The sequence below is a fragment of the Siphateles boraxobius genome, unplaced genomic scaffold (genome assembly GCF_051911475.1).
Source record: "Siphateles boraxobius isolate OS27281-9 unplaced genomic scaffold, OSU_SipBor_1 19, whole genome shotgun sequence".
Lineage (NCBI taxonomy): Eukaryota > Metazoa > Chordata > Actinopteri > Cypriniformes > Leuciscidae > Siphateles > Siphateles boraxobius.
This window is the reverse complement of record NW_027508799.1, coordinates 6,868,521-6,896,454: the sequence shown is the minus strand read 5'-3', so window position 1 is coordinate 6,896,454 and position 27,934 is coordinate 6,868,521. Positions and strand designations below refer to the sequence as shown.

The 27,934-nt window shown below is 41.3% G+C and overlaps 3 long non-coding RNA genes across 5 annotated transcripts in view; 1 reads left to right on the top strand and 2 right to left on the bottom strand.

Annotated features, from left to right (window-relative positions):
• Nucleotides 1–2,632: 2,632 nt before the first annotated feature.
• Nucleotides 2,633–27,934, bottom strand: part of LOC143742537 (uncharacterized) — a 30,346-nt gene continuing 5,044 nt past the window's right edge. The window contains exons 2-5 of one of the 3 annotated variants that reach the window (XR_013205452.1): nt 3,459–3,611; nt 3,192–3,265; nt 2,948–3,065; nt 2,633–2,846 (exon numbers count right to left, since the gene is read on the bottom strand). This is a non-coding gene — a long non-coding RNA (uncharacterized LOC143742537). Of the gene's footprint in view, nt 2,847–2,947; nt 3,066–3,191; nt 3,266–3,458; nt 3,754–27,934 lie in introns of those variants that run through there. The other 2 variants (XR_013205451.1, XR_013205453.1) reach the window with 2 other exon arrangements.
• On the bottom strand, nt 14,700–16,813 carry LOC143742571 (uncharacterized). The gene is made up of 3 exons (XR_013205486.1): nt 16,712–16,813; nt 15,093–15,198; nt 14,700–14,979 (listed from the first exon to the last, which is right to left on the bottom strand). It is a non-coding gene; the product is annotated as an uncharacterized LOC143742571 (long non-coding RNA).
• LOC143742566 (uncharacterized) lies at nt 24,329–25,593 on the top strand. The gene is made up of 4 exons (XR_013205482.1): nt 24,329–24,602; nt 24,705–24,959; nt 25,088–25,273; nt 25,378–25,593. It is a non-coding gene; the product is annotated as an uncharacterized LOC143742566 (long non-coding RNA).

Genomic DNA, 27,934 nt, shown 5'->3' with positions numbered 1-27,934 from the left:
CTGTCTGCAGGACCCAATGAGATATTTTTGGAAGGCTTTTCCACTCTGCCAGAAATTCTACTAAGGGTACCAGCCTCTCGAGACTGGCCTCTGGTGTAACTTGAGCAGCAGACGCAGCGCCCTGTAACGGCGCACCGGCAGGGAACAACTGGTCTGACCGCTCTGAGACCCTCCTCAGAGGGAGCGAGCGTCCCTCGGGAAAGCGCTCGCTGGGATCGTCTGTGCCCCGGCATAAAGGCGGGGTTGGCAGAACGAGCCCCTGAGGGCACCGAGGAGGAATGGGCACCGTAAAAAGAGGTGAACACCTTTCCGCCTCGGTGGGGACCACCCTCAGCATCCTGAACGGCTTGGCGTCAGGACTTCTTCTTAGCCGAAGCCTTCTTAGCCAATATAACTGTCCTCAGATCAGTTCTACTGGGAGAAGGCTTCGGCTGAGAGTGTCGCGGCTGAGCCCACTGTCCAGCAGGGGGAGCACGAGACGCGACACTCTGCCTCTGCTGCGCTCTATGTGATGAGCTCGAAGACGGCCGGGGCTGCTCCCGCCCAGCAGCCCCAGGGACATGAACTTTAAGGGGAAGAAACTTTTTAAAAGCTGCAGTTTGTTTCTTTTCTTCTTGGAATTTATCGATAACTGAATTCACAGCATCACCAAACAACCCCATGGGAGAAAGAGGAGCATCTAAAAGAAAAGCTTTTTCTCTCTCTTTAATATTAGTCTGATTTAACCACAAATGTCTTTCTGCGGCCACCAGAGCTGCCATAGAACGACCCATTAATTTGGCCGATTCTCTGGTGGCACGCAGGGATAAATCAGCAGCCTGACGCAGTTCACGAACTACGTCAGTACTGACCTCCTCACTCTCACTCATGTCCCTTAGCAGATCAGCCTGGTATGCCTGCAAGATTGACATAGTATGCAGACATGACGCAGCCTGACCTGCTGCCGAATATGCTTTACCCACTAAAGCCGAAGTGTTTCTTAAAGGCTTGGTGGGTAATGCCGGTGCCTTAAAAGATGATGCTGCTTCGGGGGAGAGATGGCTCGCAAGCGTCTCTTCCACACGAGGCAAAGCACCATAACCATGAGCCTTGGCTCCCATAATATTAGCGTATGTTGAAGTCTGGGGACTAAACACTCTATATGACACCGGTTTTCTCCATGATTTCGACACCTCGGTGTGGAGATCATGGAAAAACGGCAGGCACCGGCGTGGAGGCTGCACACGTGACGGCAAAAATCTCTCATCCAACTTTGATTTAGAAACAGACTCCTGTCTAGTCACTGGCCATTCAATATTAAGTTTTTCAACAGCTCTTGTTAACACCTCCATAAGCTCATCACTCTTAGGAGTGTGGGGTGGCGAATCCTCCACATCTCCCTCAACACTAACAACATCAAGTTCCTCAGAACTGGATAGCTGCAGCATTGGTGCCTCAGCCCGAGCGGAAGAAACCGCAGCGCGTGCTTCCGAACCCGGGACTGAGGCACTGGATCTCACAGGTGAAGGGAGAGATAAGGCAGAGCCCGTCTCAAACCCCGCTGTGAGATCCATCTGCGATCCCCACGATAAGCGCCGCCGCTCTGCCTCGGCAGAAGCGGGACCCGAACCGCGGGGAGCGCGCACCGAACCGCTCTCCTCAAAGAGCGACCGGCGGGAGCGGAGCGTCCTTAACGGCAAACGCTCGCAATGCTCACAGTCTGCTCCCTCGAGAGCAAACTGGGCATGCTGAACTCCCAAACAAACAACACAAAGATCATGTGTATCCCCGCTCGTTAAATAACGCGAGCAGGGAGGAACACACTTTCTAAACTGCTGTTCGTCCGCCATAATCTCTCAATATATATATATATGGGGATAAATTGTTTGTGTGGTGCAGGGTATGTAAGACAGACAATATCACACAGGGACAGATTCACATGTAGCGCGACTGAAAGCACAGAAGCTAATGCGCTTGTGTTTTTGGGGTGCTTTATAGTTTCCTGGTCGATGACGTCACCCGCCTATGACGTTTCATCTCTCCATTGGGCTGATTCCATACGTGCTTCATGACGCACAACGCAGGGGCGTTCCCGCAGCGTTTGACGCAGCTCGAAGTTCCCTTGAAAGGGAACTGATGAGGGTCTTCTTCAGACTTGACCTGTTCTATTAGCTTATTAGCAAAGTTAGAAAGAAAGAAAGAATTTGTTAAAGATTAGAAAAAAGTTAAAGATTAGTTAGAAAAAAGAAAGAATAGTTAGATGATTAAGTATGCTTTTAGACTGGAACTGTGTGAACAGTGAACGAATTTTCACTCTCCAGCAGCTGACACCAATCACTGCAAAACCCTGGATGGGTGTTTTCCGAGTAAAAGCCTTGGATTTCTCCTCGTTTTCCTCTTCCAACATAACTTAGAGGATTCATAAGAAAATTGTGACATTAATATCCAAATTACCTTATTAACAGGATACATGGATGCAGCCACATGAATGACTATTCTTATTGCATTTTGTCATTAAGCACATTTTCATTCATAATGTAAACACCTGGTAAGCAGTTCTTGTAAATTTCATTGCAGTGTCTGCAGGGCTGCAGTGTGTGCATCTGGTAATATTCTTGACATGTCTTCTCTCTCCAATTTGTTACACCTGAATATTTCAATTTGAGGAGCATAAAAATGAGCATGATTAAAAAGAGAATAATTGAAGACCATGTTGCCATACCATTAAATTTCTCAGTTACTATTTTAACCACATTTAAATCAAATGTGTAAAAGAAAGTAAATACATACTGTCAAGCCAGCATGAGTGTGCCCTCCTCCTAAATGAGTCTGTATCCACCAGACTGGTAATTTTGCATGTAACTGACCTGAAGATCTGCAAAAAGGACAAAAGATGAGGTGAGTTAATCATAACATGAATGAAATCTAAATGAAACAAGACTTTAAAATGTAACTAATTACACTGCACATACTATGATTATGTAGGTCAGGGGCACGACACAAGATGTGCCGACACTTAGGGCAATGCCAATGGCACCTCTTTTGTTGTCGGGCATTCAAACAAAAGCAAGGAACACAATATTTTTCTAGAAAGACAAGAGAAATTTAATACACTTTAACTTACAACAAACATGTAAAATGCATGTGTGCTTTGTACAATGCTTACGGATGCCATTGTCCTCAAAATATATGGCATGCTTAACATGCTTTGCCTGAAAGTGCTCAGGACTTGACATCCCACCAGTTGTACAGTAGGGACAACTGCCTGTCCCGGAAAAGACGTCATCTTTTCCAAAAGCAAAGAGTACACATGCAGTGCATACGAGAAAATAAAATACCTCAAAATAGCAACAAATTCATTCACATATAAAGGTAGAACATTAGAAGTCTAATTACATCTTTAACATGGGCAAGTTCTTCCATGTTCTGCTCAAATGAACTTTAGTTAGTAAGATTTAGGGAAATAATTGGCTTCTTACCTGTCATAATTGATTGGCAGTTACACAAGAGGCGTAGAACAGAGTGTACACAGAGTTAGAGATAGAAAGGTAGTTCTTAAAAGAACTGTTTGGTCAAAAAATGCAATAGTAATAAAACAAAAATCAATAAATGGTTGGATATCAGACAATCCCCTGAAAAATGAAATACACAAAAAACGAGATGGTTACTGTTGCACGTGTATCATCAAGGCTGAGCTTGTCAATAATTCAGTATTACCTCTATTCTAATCAATAGATTAAGTTAACATGTTAACAAAAGCTAATATTTAATGGCGATGGTCAGGCCCGGATTAAGAGGACTTTGGGCCCTGGGGCTATAGCAACACCAAGGGCCCCCTTTCATCTGATTGCCAAGCCACAGTCTTCTACCGCAATAAATATTTTTTTATTGTTATTAAAGCTGCAGTCCGTAGCTTTTCCTCTTTGTCACCATCTCTGTTCAAAAACTGCAATTGCAGTTAATTTGCAGATAATTGCGGAATTATCAACTTTATGTGGGTTGTACATCGGCATGAAACAGCGTGGATGAATCCAATGTTTTGAGGTGAGTGTGTGGCTGTAAATAACTGCGCCGGTGTGGATACGGGCATTCAGAATCACACATTATACTTTTTGGAAGTATGACCAATATTAGAATTTTCAACAGAAAATAACGTCTGAACAATTAAGTAACATCCACTTTTGTTCTAATCAACTAAGGGGGGAAAAAGCATTGCAGTAAATCATATTTTGTATAAACAAATAACAATCATAGTGCTATGAAATAAACAGTGTATGAACGGAATCCCTGTTATGCATAAACATGTTATAATATAACATAATATAAACATCTTATGACAGGAAAATTCATTTTTTTCTTTATCATTATTTATTATTATTTTTGCACACTAAATAGTCCAGGCTATTTAAAATATTAACCCTTCTACTGTACAGATTTTGATGGAATATCATGATAAAAATTACTTCACATAATTTCTTTGTTCATTTTGGGAACATTTTATTGATAAAACATTTTTACCCCCACCCCTTCCATAAGTGCATTTACTCCAGATATGAACTCAAAAACATAAAGGTTGCCAAAATCAGCAAAAACATTACTCATACTTCAGACATACTTCCTCAATAAGTACTTAACCATGAATAATTTAAAGGGATAGTTCAACAACATCACCCTCATGTTGTTCAAACTGAAAGAATTTCTTTCTTATGCTGAACACAAAAGAAGATATTTTATTTAGTGTTAGTAACCAGACAGTTGACGGTACCCATTGACTTCCATAGTAGGAAATATATATATATATATTAAGTCAATGAGTACCGTAAACTGTCTGGTTACTAACACTAAATAAAATATCTTCTTTTGTGTTCAGCATAAGAAAGAAATTCTTTCAGTTTGAACAACATGAGGGGGAGTAAATGATGACAGAATTTTCATTTTTGGGTGAACTTCGCTTTTACATAGGGTCTTACAGTTAAATAGTCTTTTTTCTAGCTTTAGCAGAGCAGAAATCCTTAATGATATCATTAAAATCCATGGTTCTAACAATGTCGCATTCCAGGGAGATCCGTGTTAGATGGCTCAGTCATTCTTGTGCCATTGTTGACCGCAATCGAGATTTAATGAAAGATCATTTTGAGAAGGAGCGCTCTTCTGACGCATTCGTGATTTGTAAGGTGAGATATATTCTCAAGGCTATGTCCACATTTGGAAAACATTTTGAAGGTCCCTTGCTCTTATTTCTTGCAGCAATTCCCTGGCTGAAACTGTCTTTTCTTTTTTGCAAAATGCTTTAAAATGTACAAACTCATCAGCAAAATCTTCTTGTAAGTCTGTATTGTACTTCTGTTGTAATTTTACACAAGAAGAACGAAGATCTTGATCAGAGAGAGTATGAATATTATTCAGGAAAGTGAATAAGTTAGTGATCTCTTTGTATGATTCACTTCTTCTGTCAAGCTCGGCTATATGACGGTCATTTATCACATAAAAAACATCTGAAATAAACTTCGGTCTACCAGACATCAGCAAGTCCTGATGAGGTTTGTCTGGTTCATCTGCATGTCTATACGTGTTCGCTTCCTTTGGGAGTCACTTTTGTAGGCCTGTGAAATAGTAGGTGACATTTCTTTCACAGCGGTTTCAAAACTATCAAACTGGCCTCTCAATTCTGCAACAAAGTCCCTTAATGCAACTAAATCCACAGCTTTGGAGAGATCAAGGTCAATGTTTTGTAGGACTATACTAGTTGCATCAAAACTTTGAAGTACGCAGTTCCAGTATTTGCAAAGAAGAGCGGTTTCCAATTTGTCCATTTGCTTTGAGAGCACTCTAGCTTTGTTACGCGTGGATAAATTCTGATTGTCGTCCTCAGACAAGTCAATGAGAGACCGCTGAATATTTGAATAGTTGTAGCACAGTACTTTAGTTGCTGAGGCATGCGCAGACAAGCGGTTGTCTGACAAGGACTTTGAACTCTCAATTCGGTTGTTCTCATTTGCTTCGAGACCACTGGTAATCACCTGCCATCGCGAGGATGATCGGGTGCAGAAATTAAACAGTGTCTGCACAAATGTAAAAAACTAATTCGTTTCAAAGCAGCAATTCACTGTGTTTATTCCGACTAAATTAAGTGTGTGTGCTGCGCAAGGTACCCATTCTGCCAGTGGATTTACCTCCCGAATGCGTGACTGTACAGCCTTATAAGCCCCCGCATACTGTATTGCTTGCATTGTCGTAACACTGTCCTCGACAATTGTTTATGTCAATTCCCAGCTCATTCAGTACAGTCATCACAGAGTTAAAAAGTGATTCCCCTGTGTGGCTTGTAATAGGAAGAAATTCAAGAAAGCGCTCCTCTATATTTCCATCAGGAGAAAGGTATCGCGCTATGAAAGTGAGTTGATCTATATGGGAAATGTCTGGTGTGGAATCCACGCTTACAGAAAAGTACTTGGCTAATTTTATCTTGTTGACTATCTCTGATAAAACTTTTTCTCCCATTAATTTGACAATTTCTTCATATATTGTACTAGACAGATAATATATATATTGTGTGATATATAATCAATATTCACGGGACACCTAAATTACTCCATCCATATGCCTACTTCTCCCGGAAGCTTAACACGGCAGAAAGAAATTACGACATCGGCAACCGTGAACTCCTGGCCATCAAACTCGCCCTGGAGGAGTGGCGACATTGGCTGGAAGGTGCCACCCATCCATTTCAAGTTATCACTGACCATAAAAACCTCCTGTACCTCCGGGATGCGAAACGACTTTGTCCCCGTCAAGCCAGATGGTCGTTATTCTTCTCAAGATTCCACTTCTCCATTACTTACCGTCCTGGTCCTAAGAATGTCCGTGCCGATGCTTTGTCTAGATTACATGATTCTACAGAAACTCCCGAGATCATATCATCATCAGTCCCATCGAATGGTCTACTCCTCCAGCCGTCGCTACTCCTAACCCACGACCTCCGCCGGTCTGTCCACCTAATCGTCAGTTCATCCCTAGGTCACAACGGGTGGATCTCATTCATACCATTCTCACCTCTCTGGGCACTGGGCATCCAGGGGCCAACAACACTATCTCGCTGCTATCCGAACGCTTCTGGTGGCCAGGTTTGGCAGGGGATGTGAAGAGGTATGTACGAGGTTGTAAGGAGTGTGCAATGTCCAAAAGTCCCAGACATCTACCTGCAGGAAAGCTCCTACCCTTGCCAATTCCTAACCGTCCCTGGTCACACCTAGGAGTGGACTTCATGACTGACTTGCCTTCATCGGATGGAAACACCTGCATCTTCGTCATAGTAGATCGATTCTCTAAGTTCTGCAGGCTATTGCCCCTAAGAGGTCTTCCCACTGCCCTGGAGACTGCCGAACTTCTCTTCAATCATGTTTTTCGCTATTATGGGATCCCAGAAGACGTTGTATCAGATAGGGGACCTCAATTCATATCCCGGGTATGGAAGTCGTTTTTCAAACTCCTAGGTGTGACAGTCAGTCTCTCCTCTGGCTACCACCCCCAGACCAACGGCCAGACGGAGAGAAAGATCCAGGAAGTGGGACGGTTCCTCAGGACCTTCTGTAATGGCCACCAGAACTCCTGGAACCAGTTTCTGGGCTGGGCAGAGTATGCCCAAAATTCACTGCGGCAACCCACGACCGGCCTCACACCATTGCAGTGTGTTCTTGGATTCCAACCTCCCCTATTTCCCTGGGATGGTGAACCATCTGAGGTTCCCGCAGTGGATTACTGGTTCCGGGAGAGTGAGAGAGCTTGGGACGAAGCTCACCATCATCTGCAAAGGGCAGTACGCAGATCTAAGACAGTCGCTGACCGGAGGAGGATTTTGGGCCCAGTCTATGTTCCGGGAGATAAGGTCTGGCTCTCCACTCGTGATATGCGTCTGCGTCTTCCCTCCAAAAAACTTAGTCCCAGGTTTGTTGGCCCTTTTACCATCCTGGAACAGGTCAATCCCGTCACCTTCAAACTCCAGCTACCACCGCAATACAGAATTCACCCCACATTTCACATTTCTTTGCTCAAGTCCTTTCACAAACCTCTGATTCCCTCTACAGAACCTGGCCACGAAGAGGAACCTCCTCCCCCCTTGATGCTGGAAGAAGAATCGATCTACTCCGTTCGAGAAATCCTGCAGTCCCGACGTCGTGGTGGTCGATTGGAATTAGAGGATGACACGGGAGTGGATTTTCACTCCTGTCCCGTCCCACTCCCGTAGAAAGAAATCTTGTCCCGTCCCACTCCCAGACCAAAGTTTAAAAAATAATCCCATCCCATCCCGCTCCTGGTAAATTGACTCCCAATCCCATCCCGCTCCTGTTTAAACTGACTCCCGCTCCTGTACCGCTCCCATATACGGCAATTTTCGCTTGATGAACGAAGCGATGCTTGCCTGATTCTTTCCCGAATTTGCCTTGCAAGTGTGCTTCTTCAAACCGCTCGTCCCTGAATCACTTGCGTACTTGACTAAGACTAAGCATGTCTTACAAGCAGCGTACATTGTGCTATCACCGTCACATTCTACTCTCATAAACTTAATTAATATTTCAGACTTTCCGACCAGTTCTGTGAACTTAATAGACATGTCATTACTTCTGACTTTGCGCTGTAAATCATTTTTTGCCACATCGACTTCTCCGCGGCTGTTAGCTCCCTCCATCACTGCTCTTTGAATTTCGGCGGTAAGCCGTGACAAAAAGCACTGATGGCTTCTGGGACGGCTGGGTCGTGTAGTTATTTTTTAATTGCGTTACATTGTAGGCGTATTAAAAGGAAACTACAAAATGATGCATTTACTTTTTTCTTTTTTTGTCGTCTTTGCTTTTGGTTGATTCCCGCTCCCGTCTGCTCCCGTTAACCATTTATCCTGTACCGTCCAAATCCCGTGATTGATAGCAAAGATGACTCCCATCCTGCAGGAATCCCACGGGAATCCCGTGACCCGTGGGATTCCCGAAAAAATGTCAGCCTCTAATTGGAATATCACGTCGATTGGGAAGGATACGGACCAGAAGAGAGATCATGGATCCCAAGAGTCGACATTCTAGATCCCACAATCATGGAAGAGTTCCATTCCAGCCATCCTCAATACCCTGGACCTCGTGGACGAGGAAGACCACCACGGCGCCGGAGACCTCGGCCCTCAGGAGCGGGCCCTTGGGAGGGGGGCAATGTCACGGATTGGCCAGGTTCTACCACCACAATCACCCAACGATCACAGTCACCTGAGTTTAAACAAGAGACACCTGCACCCCATTAGCCACTCTGCTTCATAAGCACACACCTGATTTGTGCTGTGTCCAGTGTCATGCCGTGGAGAGTTGCAGAGGGCTCAACGCCCCACCAGCAGTCCTGTTCTAATCTCACACGAGCCTTCTGGACCTGCCCCATTGAGCATCACTCCGCCTACCAAGAATATTTTGTGAACTTTCCTTTGTTAGACGGCCTTGGCGGCTTTGCCTTGTTTCCATTAAAGACTGTGTGTGGTGTGTCTTTTCCATTAAAGACACACCACACACCTCTCATTGTCCGGGCTCGTTCATACGAAGCGGACTTATAGTGCTTCTCTCTACGAGTATCACTAACCTATCTACCCTGTGTTTACTTACCAGTTCTCTGTGCCGATCCCAGTCTGTCCAGATCATCTCTGCCGTGGTGTACGAGCCGTAAGCCTTTCAGTCCAGTCAAGGGGTGCGTGAGTGTGTGCCGTCAGCCTGTTAGCCTCTTCTCCAGATACCAAAAGGCTTAAAGCAGGTAATACAGTCTTTAATGGAAACAAGGCAAAGCCGCCAAGGCCGTCTAACAAAGGAAAGTTCACAAAATATTCTTGGTAGGCGGAGTGATGCTCAATGGGGCAGGTCCAGAAGGCTCGTGTGAGATTAGAACAGGACTGCTGGTGGGGCGTCGAGCCCTCTACAACTCTCCACGGCACGACACTGGACACAGCACAAATCAGGTAACGTACTGCACAAAATAATTAACAGCACCGGACAGGACAAGACAGGACAGGACAGGACTAATCATCTGTAGATGAAACACAAGCGTTTAGCAACATACGTGACGGGTAATAATAATGAGTTATGAAAGCCAGATTACCTGATTTATTGTTTAGGCTAATAATACGTAATAACAGTAAACGTTACGCACAAACGCAGCATAACAAGAAATGTACAAATCAGAATGTATACCGTGTACTCACTCACTCTCTCTCTCTCTCTCTCTCTCTCTCGCACACACACACACACACACACACACGCAAGCGCGGCACAGGCACACACCGGTAGTTAATGTCCACTCCAGCATCAATACAACCATTCTTAATCCTTAATTTTTGCACAGCGGCCAATTATGTCTCTCAGCAAAAGTAAAATCACACACTGCTCAATTGAATATGAAGGCAAATGGCTTGCATTAATTCAACCACATTTATCAATTCAATATTAAGCCCAAAATAGTTTTTGACTCACCAATCGGTAGATTATTTGTAGCCTACATAAAATCCATTCGCCGCTCTTTCCTCGTAAAGACGTCGATCACAACTTTGTAAAACTCGTCTTTACGGCCTTCAGTTGCTGCACTAGTCTATCTAAGGCTGGCGTAGACCTCCCTGTTGCTATTAACTCAGATTTTGAATTAAAATCGAGCTTGAAAAAATGTCTTAACTCTGTGATCACGGCCGGTGCTGTCATTTTGACTTTGAATTTGATTAGGCATAGGCTAGCTGTGGTGTAATGACTTTAGCTACGCAAATGTGTCCAGTAATATCTCGATTTTAATTGGTCCATGTCTGATATGTAACGTAGATGGGTACGGGCATAGCATATTTACGTCCAAAGGCACAGCAGAGTTGTGCTTTTTGCCGTACATGTTAAAGAATACAGGATCGAAGTGCGCATGCGCAACATGGGTTTTTCGCTTGTCGTCTGCAATGAATGGACCGTAAAAGCACTGCTTATTCTACCATTTTGTTATTTGATTATGCGTAACTGCTACATTTGTCATCGTAACGTCTAGACAATTTGAATAACACCCATATTGCATATATAAATCACAAGAATAAACAGTAAAAATACAAATACAAGTTTATTATTTAATAAACATTTTTATTTTTGAATTTTGGCAGGGTAGGCAGTGCCTAGTTTGCCTACCCAGACCGCACGTCACTGGGTTCAACTGGAACATATAGTAGCAATACCTTATTTACATTTTGTATCAAAGTAGCAGATATCACTTCTTTTTTTTAGATTGGTCAGGATTTCCAGGTGCTGCATGGTGAGGCTGCACCTAAATTATTTGAGACCTGGCTCCCTGAGTATGCTGAAAAGGTCCTGTACTTGGCCAAGCAGGACATTAAACTCTTTTCACTTACTGTAGAGGAAATGATACTGGGTAAGTTAAAACTGACCTTTTGTGTGTTCTATAGCAAGGGTCCTGGGATTCCTTTCCTTTTGGTCACATTTTTCTGTATGTTGAGAGACAAATATCTGTTCATTTACATATTTCGATACAGACATTTTATTTTCCACACACATACTGATACCTAGGATATTGTTAACCTACAGATGCCAAAGGGTAACTAGCCCTAACACTGCTACCCACCATGGTGCCACAGGCCATCTACAGGGTTGGGAAGAAGTCTATCCGGCACTCCACCCAAGACTCCCGGACAGCGTTCATACACCAAATGCCAGTAAGTACAATGGACCAGTTTCTCAGCACCACTCTGAGAGAGAATATTATTAATTCTGACCATACTTTACAGTTGAAAGAAGGCAATCCAAGTGACATGTTTCATGTGAAAGCTAAAGGGTGAAACCTGATTTAAAAAAAAAATAAAAAATCCAAGGTTCCTAAGTTATGTATTTAAGTTTTGGGCAATGCCATCCAAGGTAGCAATCCACAGCTCATTTGGCTTCCTTGTACAGTTAGTATCAGCATTATAACACGGACTGCTAGTCTATAATATTGCTTACAATTCACCTTCTACACAATATTCACTTTCTTTTATCTATCTTTCTGTCTGTTTTAGGTTGGAACAAATATGGTGGAATTCCTCCAGCAATCAAAGCCATTCCCCACTGCCCTGGCACTGGGAGATCCCCAGCAATGTGCCTCTCAGGCATTTGTTATATTAGCTGGTCAGGCACTCCCTCAGAGCATACTGCTTGGAGCAGTTGACGTGTGCTTCAAGGCATATTATGTTCTTGATATCAACTACTCCAAGCAGTGTGCTCCCGCATTGGAGTTTCTGCAGCAAGTTGTGTATCAGATTGAGGGAACGGAATCAAATCCAGTCAAATTTCTTAAGACTGCCTTGCTTAATAGCAGAACTGTTTAATTGTGTTAAAGTCCCTGCAAAGGCAATTTAAAAAAAAAATTCTAAACACATTATAAATGTTAGAAGTGTATTGCTAAAACATATTACAAAGACTGTGAACTGTGAAGTACTGAATTGTGGAGTTAGACCGTTAAACAGTTTTTCACCATTGCAATTTTCCGGATTTTTTGGGCGGGTCTAAAACGGGGCTCGATGACGCACTGGAGCCCCTGAGCTCCTGGACACGCCCCTACTTGATGACACACTGGAGCCCTTGAGCTCCTGGACACGCCCCTACTTGATGACACACTGGAGTACAAAACAGTACAAAACAGATCGGTGTCCTTGTTTAAATTTCCTAAAAACGATCACATCAAGAAGAGGTGGATTAATTTTGTGAAGAGCCACCTTGATGGAGAGCTGAGGATCACCACCAAAATCCGCCTCTGTAGTGATCATTTTACTCGGGATAGTTTTATAAACTTTCATCGGAGACAACTGGGATTCACTGATAATCCGCTGTTACTGGTGAAAGGGGCTGAACCGACTATCTCCCGGCTCGGTTTCATCCTCCCGTCGCGCCGACAACTGGTGCCATCATCGGCAGTGCGTGCCCACTAATGAGTGTAAGTTGCCTTGTGTGCTTATGTTATAATTATAGTAGGTAGTCCACAGTAACTACTTAATTCTGCAACCCTTTAACGTGATTTTTTGTGTGTGTTTATTTAACGTTATATGATCAATATTCCTTAGCCAAGTAATTTAAACTATTATCTGTTCACAAAGCAGTCCATTCCAACCACAAGAGAGACAGAGTCTTTCATGCATAAAGTCACTCGAGAAGTTGGATGTCAGACAGATCCCTTTGTGGGGAAAAGGACTGTGGCCACACAACTGTCTAAAAGAACACTAGCCAACAGAAAGAGTACAGTTAAGTTACCGTATGTTGAGAGGTCAAGTAGCCTACCTAGTTTGTCTTTTTGAAATTTGCATGTGTTTTGTCTTGCTTGTTTTCACATTCAATAGATTTTAAACCATTTAATCAATAAAAGAGGAAAAAGATTATTTAATTTCGTTGTTGTACCGAATTCCGACTCCCGGAAAAATCGCACTCCCCTTCACGTGCACGCGCCTCCCACTTAAATACGCGCTGTAGCGAGTTTAAATGCACTTCCTTTGCCATATGCGTTTATCAATTGATTTTTCACACAGCAATCCCCCAGATCCTGCATGAAAGCTTTGTCTACACTTAAATAAATTAACGGAAAGTGAAATAGTGTGGATAAAAGATGCAAGCAAACAAAAACAAAAACACATGGCAGATCGATTCAAACTATAAACTTCGACGGGTACGGAATAAAGCTGCGGTCAACCAGCGGTCAAAACAGAACTGTTAATTTAATTTAATTTAACTGAACTTAACTTTTGTTTGTTAAACACGATTTGGTTCATAGGAAAATATTGTAGGCTATTACTCTCCCCATTGCACATGAATATCATTAGAAATAATAATAACCTTTTTCATGATAGGCTTTATATAGAGTTCATAAAATACATTCTGTATATTGTATATAATAGACTATGAGGCAAATACCTGTTTTTTTGTTTGTTTTTGCTTAATTGCATCTTAAAAATAGAAATAAAACAATTTATTAGTGATAATTGATACTTATAGCTAAGGATGTAAATAAACCTTAGATATTTTTTTAAATTAATGTTTTTTAAACACATTAGGGCCCCAAAAAGCATTATTTATTTCATTCATTCTTTCAATTTTACATCATGCATTGTTTATGGATATACAATTAGAATACCTGGAGCAGTTGCTTTGTGGTCAGGTGCCCTTTTTTAAACAATAACTGCTGCCATATTAAAATAAATAAAGATTCAGTGCATGCAAGGGCTTAATACAAAGCTACGGTAAATGTTAACACAGGGTGTGCCCTCAAAATAATTACACTGTAACTTCTTACAGGTGTATAAGGTCACAGATTCACCACATTACTGTCAAAAGCATTGGATTGTCACTTCAGTAAGATGGGTTTGCAGTGGGAGTGGGATTTTCACAGCATTAAAACATCGCCTGTTGGAATCACACTCCCCTCAGCTGCACAGGTGTATAAGGTCACAGACTCACCACACTACTGCCATTGGGTTACTTATCCATTTAAGAATTTACAAAGAAAACTTTATTTACATTCTATGCACTGAATAGCAACAACAAAATTACAATAAACACTAAACTAAAATGAACTATTTTTCTATGTACATTTCCGAAATGCAATTTCTGTAAAGCTGCTTTGAGACAATGTGTATTGTGAAAAGCGCTATACAAATAGATTTGAATTGAATTGAATTGAATTGAATATTTACAGTCAGAGAGTTTTTTATCTCTAAGGTGCAGGCCCGGCAGACGAAGCTCTTCACTTTCACTGTCTTGTGAACACAGTTGCAGTGGAACCACCGTGAGCACACATCACAGCATATCTAAACATATTAATATACATATTTAGTAAATACTCTTTCAGTAAAACAATAATTTCAATGCAAATATCTTGAAATCAATTATGTTTTACACACAGAAAAAAGTGGTATACTTACCCAGTCAGTTACATTTTCCTTCTCCCCACAGACAAAACACAGGTCCATCAGGTCTTCTAACAATGATTCCAGTATAGAAAATACAGTATAGTGTGATATTAAACACTACATTTAATTAGAAAACATGCTTACATTTAATATAGACTCATTGCAAGTCCAGAATTCTTACCGGTGTTTTTTAGCAGGCAGGTGGCTATTTCCAACCTGATTGCTTTGACTGCTTTTGCGGAGGAGGAAAAGTCTATCGTCTCCTCCTTCAAGATCTATTCTGCAAACTATAAACAACAGAAAATGTGGTTCAGAGGCAAATAGTTTTACAGTGTTACGTTGTAATAATTAATGTTACGTTTTATAATCGCTATTAACTTGTAATCTTTTCAAATGTAATTTTTTTGATCAAACCTGGTGTGTGTGTGAGAGAGAGAGTAAGACAGTGAGTGAGTGAGTGTTTATGTGAGAGAGAGAGTGTGTGTGGTTGTGTGTGTGTGTGTGTGTGTGTGTGTGTGTGTGTGTGTGTGTGTGTGTGTGTGTGTGTGTGTGTGTGTGTGTGTTTCTCCTTCTTCAACATTATATAAACACTGATCCTGTATTAAAGCTGCAGTAGGGAGTTTTGAGAAAATGTTGACTTAGCCTGAAAATTTGAAGAAGCACAACTTACAGGTCCAACCCCCTTGCTCTCTGCTGCGCTACAGCCCTCCCTCCACAGCTCCTCCCCCACAGCGGAGCCTGCCGTGAACGCGCAGGCTAGTCAGCAGAACCACCGATGACGGCGGATTATAAACAGTTATGGAACATTCACTAATAGGGACGAAACATCAACAATATGCTTTACATTGACTATGGCCTGCCCATACTTTGACTACAAACTTGGTCCTTAAATCATTATGTATTTTGCAATGCATGTAACTTTATAAGGTTGCTCTCTTTCTATAAGTTATAAATAGCTAGTAAGATAACGTTAAAGGATTAGTTCACTTTTAAAAAAACTTTTGCTGATAATTTACTCATCCCCATGTCATCCAAGATGTCCATGTCTTTCTTTCTTCAGTCGAAAAGAAAATAAGGTTTTTGATAAAAACATTCCAGGCTTTTTCTCCATATAATGGACTTCAATAGGACACAAACGTTTCAATGACCAAATGACAGTTTCAGTGCAGCTTCAAAGGGCTTTAAACTATACCAGACGATGAATAAGGGTCTTATCTAGCGAAACAATCGGTCATTTCAAAAATAAATAAAAAACTTTCAGTTTTATAAGCACAAATGCTCGCCTTGCTCTGTTCTGTGATGCACGTTCGTGATCCTGTTCGAACTCGTTCATCAAAATGAACAAATCTTTTTTCGAGTCATTTCGTTCGTTGAATGAACGAAACGACTCCGAAAAAGACCCGTTCAAAATGAACAAATCTTTTTTCGAGTCATTTCGTTCGTTGAATGAATGAAATGACTCGAAAAAAGATTCGTTCATTTGGATGAACGAGTTCGAACAAAAGAGTCACGAACGACGATACGCGCTCGCGCTGTGCAAGAGAGGGGTAATCAGCGCGAACACAAGCGTGATTGACACTGCTAAGACATTCCTCCTGGCTCTGATTGGTTGTTTCTGACCGGGAGCGGTGTATTTCTGCAAATGGCAGTAGGACCACTGGGAGGAGCCAGAGGAGCTTGATTTTTTCACAGATTATCTGTCTGATATTCTACTGTCAGGACATAATGACAGTTTTAACAAATATTTGTTTACAAAAGCTGCCTACTGGAGCTTTAAATGCACTTTGATTGTTTAGTTACTTTTAAAACAAATGCCCCACAGGAACTGCTGTCTTTTTGCAGTGGGTGTGGTAGTGTGTCACACATCCACCTTGATATGTGGACACTCCTTTGTCTCATGAATGATCTGAATGAAATGGAAAAGAAAACTGTAAAAGTAGAACAGTCCTCTCACATTTTCATGTTTTCAAGTTTCATGTTTCACGCAAGTTGGTCAGATGGACTATTAGGGTGTACCATGATGACAGTTCTTGTCTCTTTACCCGAGTTTACAAAACATGCAGTTGCTGGTTCAATAAAAAATGTCATATGACAACAAAAACAGCCTAAAGTATTTATTAAGCATCTTACATTTAAATATGGATTGTAATCGCCAGTTCATAATGAGCACATAATGTGGATGTTATGTGTTTTGACTACCTTTTGCATTTTGTATAATAATTTCTCTAGGTAATGAAGATAAATTAAAACATTTTTATATACATTATATATAAAACATATACAAAATACATTTATATATCAGAAAATGGCCTTATTGATTAATTTTGCCTGGGGCCCCCACTCAGTGATGGTTCGCAATTACGTCATTTTCATTCGTAGCGCGCTAAGAAACAACGTTATCGGGGAAATGCAGCCTTGCATTCATATTCGACAAGGGGATTGATATTTCAGCTGCATTTTCTAAATACTGGGTGGCAACGGCTGAGACCTATTTAATTACCATGACAACTCGCGCATCTTCTTCAGACCAACTAGAGCTTCAGACAAAATATGGCTCTGCCTCAGACACCGAGGACAGCAAACCAAGGTTAGTTACATTAATTTCATTATATTATACATTAATTGAAAACTGCAATTATTAAATATATTGAATGTTTACTTTATTTCTAATAATTTGGGATAGTTGCAGCTTGTAAGCAGTGTCACTCACTACATTGCTACAGTTAATGTTACCTCAGAAAAGCAATTCGATGACTATTGTTCAGTAATTAGAAAACTTTACTTTAGACACATAACCTTGCCAAATACATGCAATAAAATACCTATATTTTTACCTTATGTGACCTTATGTCGTTTTATGCATTTAAAATAAGTAAGTTTGAATAAATACGTCATGGAAACAAGTTATGGCACATGGAGGGCGGGGGTTAACACACAACCATTAACGTTACCAAATGGTTTCCAGTGGCATAGTTTCCAATTTCGCAGAAAAATGCCTAACGTTAACTTACTTTCTAACTTTGACGCCTGTTGCTTTTTCCCCCCTGCGTTTTAGCGTTAATAGTTTGACATTGCTTAAACTGTAATATAATGAAATTCGTGTATTGAAGCGTTTTGCACTCTACCAATGATACAACTGCTAGATTTTGAGTTTTTTGAGTGATGGGGCCTTTGAGCTTCTTTATGAAAACATTTTTTTTATTATTACTACTAGTGATTTTCATTTTGAAAGTTTTGTAACCTAGCTATAACATAGCATTGAAAATATGAATTTTAAGTGTGAGTTTGGCATATGTTGAGTTTTGATTAAGGTCATTCGACTTGTTTGTATGAAAACCACTATCAGAGTGTTAAAAAGTAACACTGAAGCAGAGTTGTCTTTCTGTCTAATTCTAACCAATACTGGGATCAAAGGCTCACCTTCCCTTTTGCCCGCTTCTGTTTCCAGATGTTGCTCATCTCAAAATTTAACACAAAATAACACTTTATAATAAGGTTTAATTTTGTTCTCACCCCAAGGCATCATATAGGTGACGCTCTTTTGACATTCGTCAAATACTGACGCACATGGCACCCTTTAGCGTCAATATGAGACGCAGAACCCAAGGCGTCATATAGGTTACGCTTTTGACATTTCGTCTAAATCCGACACACATGGCCACCCTTTAGCATTAATATGAGACGCAGAACCCAAAGCGTCATAACCCTAACGCTACCCCAGACCTAAACCTAGCCGTCTCATATTGACGCTAAAGGGTGCCATGTGCGTCAGTTTTTGACGAATGTCAAAAGAGCGTCACCTATATGACGCCTTGGGGTGAGAATGCGTTGATAATTGCTTTAATTTTCAGTTACATTATATTGCTCTGGTATCTCACAAGGGTAACGGGCTTCTCTCCCAAACATAAAAAAAGGTGAGAATTTGGTCGTCATTAGTTTTTTTGTTCGAAGTCCGAACATGACGGCATCGAGATGTTTGTCCCAGTCCATTGGCCGCTCCTTGCAAAGCTTGCAAAGGGCTCTGTTGACACAAAATCATTAGATCAGTTATCGCAGTATGGCGATAGAAGTAACTGTCAAGGAATGCATACATGTATTGAATTTATACTTGGAATTCAATGTTTGTTTGGGAACATTTTGGCTAAAGATATCTGGCAAAGATAAAACCAATAGCATATATAAAAAGGCACCTTTGAATTGTTGCATTCAAACGTTCCACAAGGCCATTTGTTTGTGGATGATAGGGTGCACATAAGGAACGCGTCATATTAAGTGTTCTGCACACATGTTTGTTCAGCTAGAATTGTGAAAGAAACGTATTAACATTTACAGGTATAGTAATTGGCATTTACAAGGGATTGTAGTCATTATAGGTGATAAAAAGCCATGTTCTATGGACATGTCATGTTTACATAAAACTTACCTCATTCACAAGCTCTTTCCCCTGGTCAGTTAGGACCCTCTCAGGGACTTCAAACTGATGCACAAATTTAATTAAGCATTCAGTGACCTCTTTGGCAGTTTTGGACCGCAAAGGGTAAGCTTGGGGCCACTTGGTGAGGTAATCGACGATGACACAAATATACTGATTACCGTCACCTGTCAATGACAGTTTACCGATGAGGTCCATTCCCAACAGCTCAAAGGGTTGTTTAACCTAGAGTTCATAAAAAAAAAATGTTATTTACGCATGTCTTGTTTTGTTCCAGTTAGCGTGTATTTATTTTGCCCCCAGTTTCAGTTATATTTGTACATCCTCATTTCAATATCTGTTTTATAAAATAATTTGTACCTCAATAGGTACGTAGTTAGTCCCCTGTTTTAGAGTTGATCTATTGGCTTGGCATTGTTCACACTGTGCCACCTTTTCAAATCAGATAGAAGTGTTTTAGCCTAACAACATTTTTGAATTTGTTGAATTTGAAATTATTTAATTATCAATTGGCTTATAAATAGAGTATTAAAAACACTAAAAAAAACTGAAGTAAAGGTTTTGTGTTAGTTAACAAACAAAAAATTCCACTGAATCAGCAAATGTGTTATTACCCATTTGTCAATATCCTGTGACATGCCAGGCCAATAAAACCTTTTGGAGACTGCATCTCTTGTTTTATTCTGTCCGGTATGTGCCCCCATACTGCTGGCATGGAACTCCATAAATATGCTGTTCGCTTCCTCAGCCCCTTCGACAACCTTCGCCTTATTTTCTTTTGCAGTTTTTGGGTTCTGGACATAGTATAATTGGCCATCTATGACACAAGAAAGAATTGTTCATTATATGTTAATTGTTAATTGTGCATTGTTCATCATATATGTTGTAAACAAAATAGAATAGTTGTTATTATACTGTATATAACATTGTTTACAGTTTTTGATTTTGATTGATATTGGAAGTTGTTTCAGTGTTTTTAGTTTTCGAATTTGATAAACAGGATAAATGTTTTAAAATTTAAAAGTAAAAAAAAATATCTCCATTTTTTTTAAGTAGGCTAGTCATAAAATTATAAATTTATTTTGGAATGAATGTTTGTTAGACCTTGAGAATTAATGTAATCAGAAATAAATAAACAAAATACGGTGTGTGTGTGTGTGTGTGTGTGTGTGTGTGTGTGTGTGTGTGTGTGTGTGTGTGTGTGTGTGTGTGTGTGTGTGTGTGTGTGTGTGTAAAACCTATTACGGTGATCATGGTACTTTAACTCATCGTCACGGTACTTTACCTCCATGCAGTGGATTCAAATAATTTAGTTAATATATGAACGTGGATATTGCATATGCATGTAAAATTATGTATTCTTTATTATAGCTTTATTCGGTTATTCTGTTCTATTCAATTATTAAACGAAATCCTGATTACGCGTTGTGCAAGAGCTGTAAGGTTAACCTATAAAAAAAGTTACGGTATAGGCCTAAATTGGTAAAGATCCAACGTAAATTTATATGAAACATTTTATTATACATCAATTAAAATAAATAAATGTATATATTATACAAATCATATCACATTAAAGTTAAAATTTAAATATATATATATATATATATATATATATATATATATATATATATATATATTTTTTTTTTTTACCTTTAATTTCAAAGTTGTGTGCTTTTTTCCGTAGTGTATTTTTCTCCGTCTTACTGTAGCCATCAGGGTATGTCCCATGGGACTTGTAGGAAAAAATTTCGTTGTAAATGACAGGATCCATTGGAAAAAAATTAGCAAAAAGGTAACGCCGTTAGCTATGCCCGGAATGGATTAGCGCGCACGATTTTCAAAAGTCCACGGAGGCAACATTCTACGTCCGCCCGTAGATGAATTTGACATAAAACCAATTTCTAAGTAACTACATATATTTGTTAATTATTCGTAAATTAAAATATAATAGTATATTATATGAATTATTAATAAATATATTGTTTTAATAAATATAAAATATCTATTATAATATTAATATAATATTACCAATTTCTAAGTAAAACCATATTTTTAATTATGAATATATATATATATATATATATATATATATATATATATATAATATTAATATAATAATACAAAAACAATTTCTAAGTAAAACTATATATATATATAATTGTATAAAATATAATATTATATATTCATTATTGTTAAAAATAAGTTTTTTATTAAATAGTCAAATAAAAAATATATCCGTCAATAAATAAATTTTAAATCATACCATTATTAAATACTTTTTATTTGCACGTCTGTGACCTTATACACCTGTGCAAGTGAGGGGAGTGTGAATTCAACAGGCGATATTTTAATGCTGTGAAAATCCCACTCCCCCTGCAAACCCATCTTACTGAAGTGACAATCCAATGCTTTTGTGACCACACAATCTCCAAACCAAGATGTGACAGTGGCAGTAGTGTGGTGAGTCTGTGACCTTAAACACCTCTAAGTTACTTAATGAAGTTACAGTGTAATTATTTTGAGGGCATACCCTGTGTTAACATTTAGCTTTGTATTAAACCCTTGCATGCACTCAATCTTTATTTATTGTAATATGGCAGCAGTTTTTCTTCGGGCACCTGACCGCAAAGCAATTGACAATTTAATTTAAGTTAAATTAAATTAAATGAACAGTTCTGTTTTGACAGCTGGTGGATTTATTCCTTACCCGTCAAAGTTTATAGTTTGAATCGATCTGCCATATGTTTTTGTTTGTTTGCATCTTTTATCCACACTAGTTCACTTTCTGTTAGTGTATTTAAGTGTCTTTCATACAGGATCTGGGTGCTTGCTGTGTGAAAAATCAATAGATAAACGCATATGGCAAAGGAACGGGGCCGGATATAGGCATGGGCAAGGAGGGGCAATGCCCCCCCAAATGCCGTGACTCCCCCCCCAAACGTGATGGCATGCAAAGATCCCAAATTTAAAAAATATTTCAAGAAAAATGGTCAGAGTGAGCGCTCTCTGCTCTCTATCCCTCATTCAAAGTAGCTACTGATTGGTAGATGCATAGGGAGGGCGTGGCCGCTTCTCCGGCTTGTGGTAAACCTGCTGAGCTTCACGTCTCAGTCAGTCACTGCAGAGCGGAGCACGCAGACACACTATGACAGTGACAAACTTTGCAATGACATTCTTGTCGCAAAAATTATGTTGGAAAAATAATTCAAAAAGACTAATGGTGATGAGAACGTAGAGTTTGTAGACCTCTCCACCATTTGCACATATCTACACGGGTATAAGAATGCCTTTCCTCAGCTCCATCGCATGTATGTGACCTCACTTGTGATTGGAATATTATCTGCATCATGGGAGGGCTCTTTCTCCACTTTGTCTCGTGTTCTTACCCCCTTCCGCCGCACTATGCTACATGAGAGAAAAAGAAATTTAGTTGTTCTGGCTCACGAGAAGGCCATAACAACAGGTCTAGATATGGACACATTTGTTAGGACTTTTGCACAGAAAAGCAGACGACTGATGCTATAATGACTGATATAAGCCATGCTGTGTACAGAGCTAAAGAAATAATAATAAAAAAGAAATACAAAAAATTAAATAAAAAAGATTGAAATAAAAAACGAAAGGACAGACAAGACAGACAGACAGACAGAATAAATAAATAAATAAATAAATAAATAAATAAATGCAGCCTCAACAGGGCACAAGCCAGTGTCCTATTTGTGCCGGTCCCAAGCCCGGGTAAATGCAGAGGGTAGTGTCAGGAAGGGCATCCAACATAAAACCTATAAGACAAATCAAATGCTGATAGCTGATAGCTTTGAGCTGATAGATTAGAGCTGGGCGATGTAGGATTTTTTCATTTCACAATATATTTTTTCATTTCTGGCCATATCGATATATATCACAATATAAATCAAATCACTATATTTGTCAAATTTAAATGTTCCGTTAAATGACTTGCCCCCCCTGATAGTCTTCCTGCACCCCCTAGTGGGGCCGGCTGAATCCGGCCCTGCAAAGGAAGTGCATGTAAACTCGCTACAGCGCGTATTTAAGTGGGAGGCGCGTGCACGCGAAGGGGAGTGCAATTTGTCCGGGAGTCGGAATTCGGTACAACACCGTTCTCGCGGCTCGCGGGCTTTGTTTGCTCACTGACGCACACCCACAGAGATGCGCGTTTCAGAGAGTTCAAAAGTTCAAATGTTTTAACTTTATTAGCTAAGCTAGTATTTTTTGCTGTTCTATCAGAGTAAAGCTTTAAGTATGAAATAATTTTTATCTTGTTGATCCAAAAAATAGATTTTTGGATCATAAAAAGTAATATTATCCGAACTGTGAGTTTTGTGATTTGTTGGACCACTATCTCACACCAATGAACACAGACAGTACGATTATTGTTAAAATGTTTACTTCCAGTAACATTCTGATGAATGTCATGCGTCCTGTATGAAATCTTGCATGTACAGAAATGTTTTTTAAAAAATCTGTTCTTTTTACAAAGCTCCACCTCTCTTACATAATACAAATATAAACTATACATAACTCTTATTACTATCCTTATATTTTTTAGGTTCTCAAGCTACGGTGGCCACAAAGAGTGTTGCTGTTGGAAACACCACAGCCAAGCTTCTTCTGCTTTGCTCTTCAACTCCACTTAAGCGGAAAGCAGTACACCTGATAGACCACCAAAGCGCTCTCTCTTGGAGTTTCCCTCTTTTCAGGAATCCGTAAACAGTTTCAACATGGCAGATCCTGATGCCTTCTCTTACCTCCCCAGCATGTCTGAATTGGTTGAAACCACCAGTGAACAGTAAGTTAACTTTTTCTTGTAGATCTTTGTTAATTGAACATAATATAAACAATCTCTTCCTCAACATAATTTTAATCGATGCTGATGTGATTGTCGTGTAATTTTACTATGCAGTTGAGAAATTAAAAAATAATACACTTTGTAACAATAGAGTTTCCTTTGTCAATAGAGCACCAACCAAGCCACCACAGGACATGGTGAAATACTTGATATATGAGGGGTGCCTGCTTGAGCTTTTTAAAATCTGTCCCACCTGCTCAAGAGTCTGCAAAGTGATCACATTTGTAAAAGGAACATTCCTTTCTGTGACCCAGAAGTGCCTCCACCAGAGTTGTTCATACACCAGAGAGTGGAAGAGTCAACCACTTCTGGGCAGCTCTCCAGCAGGGAATCTGCACTTATCAGCCGCTATCTACTACACTGGCTCTTCTTTCATCCAGACTAACAAGGTTTGTAAAAAATAGTTTATTTTTTAAAAGTTTATAAGGCCAGTGCACCGCACAGCACTACAGTAGGATGTAGTACATGCTATTTCTGATTTTACTTTACAGGTGCTCAATGCAATGCATGTGAGAACCTTCAGCAGAATGACACATCGAAATCAAGTGCACAACTACATTCTGCCCTCCGTCCTGCCTAAATGGCGATCACACCAGAGAGACCTGCTTGAGGGACTAAAAAAGAGCGAAACTGTATCTCTTGGTGGTGATATGAGAGCTGACAGTCCAGGCCATTGCGCAAAATATGGCTCATACTCCTTAATGGATCTCAGCACAAACAAAATTGTTGATATCCAGCTAGTACAGGTAAATGGATTATAAAAACCAACTAGGCAGTATTTGCCAGGGAAACTCTTGGGACGTTTTGAGAAATTAATTAAATTTCAGACTTTAGAAATCTGTATTTAAAGAAATGTTATGTCTATGATAAACAGAGCAATGAAGTGGGAAGCAGTCTCCATATGGAAAAGGAAGGGCTTATCCGGAGCCTGGAATTTCTTGAAAATCTGGTGTCAAAGTAGCTTCCCTAGTGACAGACCGACACACCCAGGTTCAAAAGTTTGTCTGGGAACAGAAACCAGACATTGACCACTTTTATGATGTATGGCATTTATGTAAAGGTAGGATAATTTTGAAAATGTAGTTTGATTATTTGTAGCACAGCTAATCCTGTCCAACACCCACTGTAGAACAAATGTATTCCATATTTTTAAACTGTTTTCAGCACTCACCAAGAAGGTGGATGCCATGTCCAAGGAGAAAGACTGCAACACAGTCAAATTGTGGCAGAAGAGCATAAAAAATCACCTCTACTGGTCAGCATCCGGTTCATCAAATGGAGAGGAAACAGTGGCAAAATGGACATCTCTTCTAAACCACGTCCAGAATGTGCATGTCCATGAAAATCCACTCTTCCCCAAGTGCCTCCACCCTCCTTTCACTGACAAAAACGTCTCGGTTACGTATGTAACCCTAGTTCCCTGATAGGGAATGAGACGCTGCGTCAAACGCTGTGGGAACGCCCCTGCGTTGTGCGTCATGAAGCACGTATGGAATCAGCCCAATGGAGAGATGGAACGTCATAGGCGGGTGACGTCATCGACCAGGAAACTATAAAGCACCCCATAAACACAAGCGCAACAGCTTCTGATAGGCCTGAAGGAAGCGGTAGCGGGAATGCCGGGAGTATGGTGGAATGACGCAGCGTCTCGTTCCCTATCAGGGAACTAGGGTTACATACGTAACCGAGACGTTCCCTTTCAAGGGAACTCGAGCTGCGTCAAACGCTGTGGGAACGAGAGCACCTGTGCCCCAGGGGTAGAACTTAAGTCTAGGTCGTAGAACTTAATGAAAGTATGCGGTGAAGACCATCCAGCCGCATCACAAACGTCACTGAGGGAAACTCCTGACAGTAAGGCTTTAGAAGCCGCCATACTCCTGGTAGAGTGGGCTCGTACAGCCAAAGGTGAAGGCTGACCAGCCGACTCATAGGCAAGTGAGATAGCCTCGACCACCCACTTGCTCATTCTCTGTTTAGACGCGGGACACCCCTTCTTGGGTGGCCCAAAGCACACAAATAGTTGTTCTGACTTCCTCCACAGGGCAGTTCTGTGGACATAGGCGTCTAACGCCCTAACAGGGCAGAGTAAATTAAGTTTCTCCTGGTCAGACGACAGAAATGGAGGAGGATAAAAGGCCTGCAGAACTGTAGGTCTAACAACATTAGTAGGGACCTTGGGAACGTAACCTGGTCTAGGATGCAGAAAAGCCTTAACCATGCCAGGCGAAAATTCCAGGCACGAGGGTGAAACCGACAGAGCCTGCAAATCTCCGATTCTCTTTAGTGAGGAGATAGCAAGAAGAAAGATAGTCTTAAAAGTGAGAAACTTCTCAGGAACTTCTTCGATAGGTTCAAGAGGAGTTAGGGAAAGACCTTCTAATACGATGGCCAGATCCCAGGCCGGCACCCTCGTACGAACTGCTAGCCTCAGTGTGCCACGAAGGAAACGAGTTATAAGCGGGTGTCTCCCAAGAGAAACTCCACTGAAAGGGACGTGGTAAGCAGCCAGTGCCGCCACATACACCTTTAGTGTGGAGGGGGATAGCCCTGTGGAGAAGCGCTCCTGCAGGAATTCCAGCACTGCACCTACTGGGCAGTTAACTGGGTCCTGCAGGTGCTCTCCACACCAAGAAGTGAAGAATTTCCACTTCAAGGCATAAAGCTTCCTCGTGGATGGAGCTCTGGAGTGAAGAATGGTCTCAACAACCTCGGTTGAGAGACCAGAGTTCATGAGCTGGGCCCCCTCAGAGGCCAAGCCCACAATACTGGGCGGGGGTGAAATATCATGCCGCCCGCCTGAGAGAGTAGATCCCTCCTGACCGGGAGCTCCAAGGGAGAGCCGTCCAGGAGAGAAATCAGGTCCGCAAACCATACTCGGGCCGGCCAGAACGGGGCTACTAATAGTAGGCTGACCCCGTCCCGGCGAACCCTCTCCAGAACTCCAGGTAGCAGAGCAATCGGGGGAAAGGCGAACAGACGTGACCTCGGCCACGGCTGCACCATAGCGTCCAACCCCAGAGGGGCTGGATGGCTGATGGAAAACCACAGATGACAATGCGTGGTCTCCTTGGAAGCGAATAGGCCCACCTCGGCGCGACCGAAACTCCACCAAAGGAGCTCCACCACCTCGGGATGGAGTCTCCAATCCCCCGGCCTCGGCCCCTGTCTCGACAGGGAGTCTGCTACCACATTCAAATACCCAGGAAGATACATTGCTCTCAGAAATAGTAACCTCCCTTGGGACCACAGGAGGATCTGACGGGCCAACTTGTAAAGCCGGCGAAACCGCAGGCCCCCCTGATGATTTATATAAGAGACCACCGACGTGTTGTCTGACTGAACTAACACATGATGACCTCTCAGGTCTGCTAGGAAGTGTTTCAGAGCCTGGAACACCGCCAACATCTCTAGACAATTTATAAGCCGTGATAGATGATGGTCCTGCGACAGCCCTTGGGCTGGACGACCACTCGTGACCGCCCCCCACCCTGTGAGGGAAGCGTCCGTCGTTAGCGTTACGCGACGACAGAGAGCCCCCAACACAGGCCCTTTGAATAGGAACCAAGTTTCTTTCCACATGACCAGAGCACGAAGGCAGCGCCGCGTGACTTTGACCGTGCGGAGCGGATTTCCCCTCGGGGAGAATCCCTTGGTCCTGAGCAACCACTGTAGCGATCTCATGTACAACAGGCCGCAAGGTATAACGTCGGACGCTGCTGCC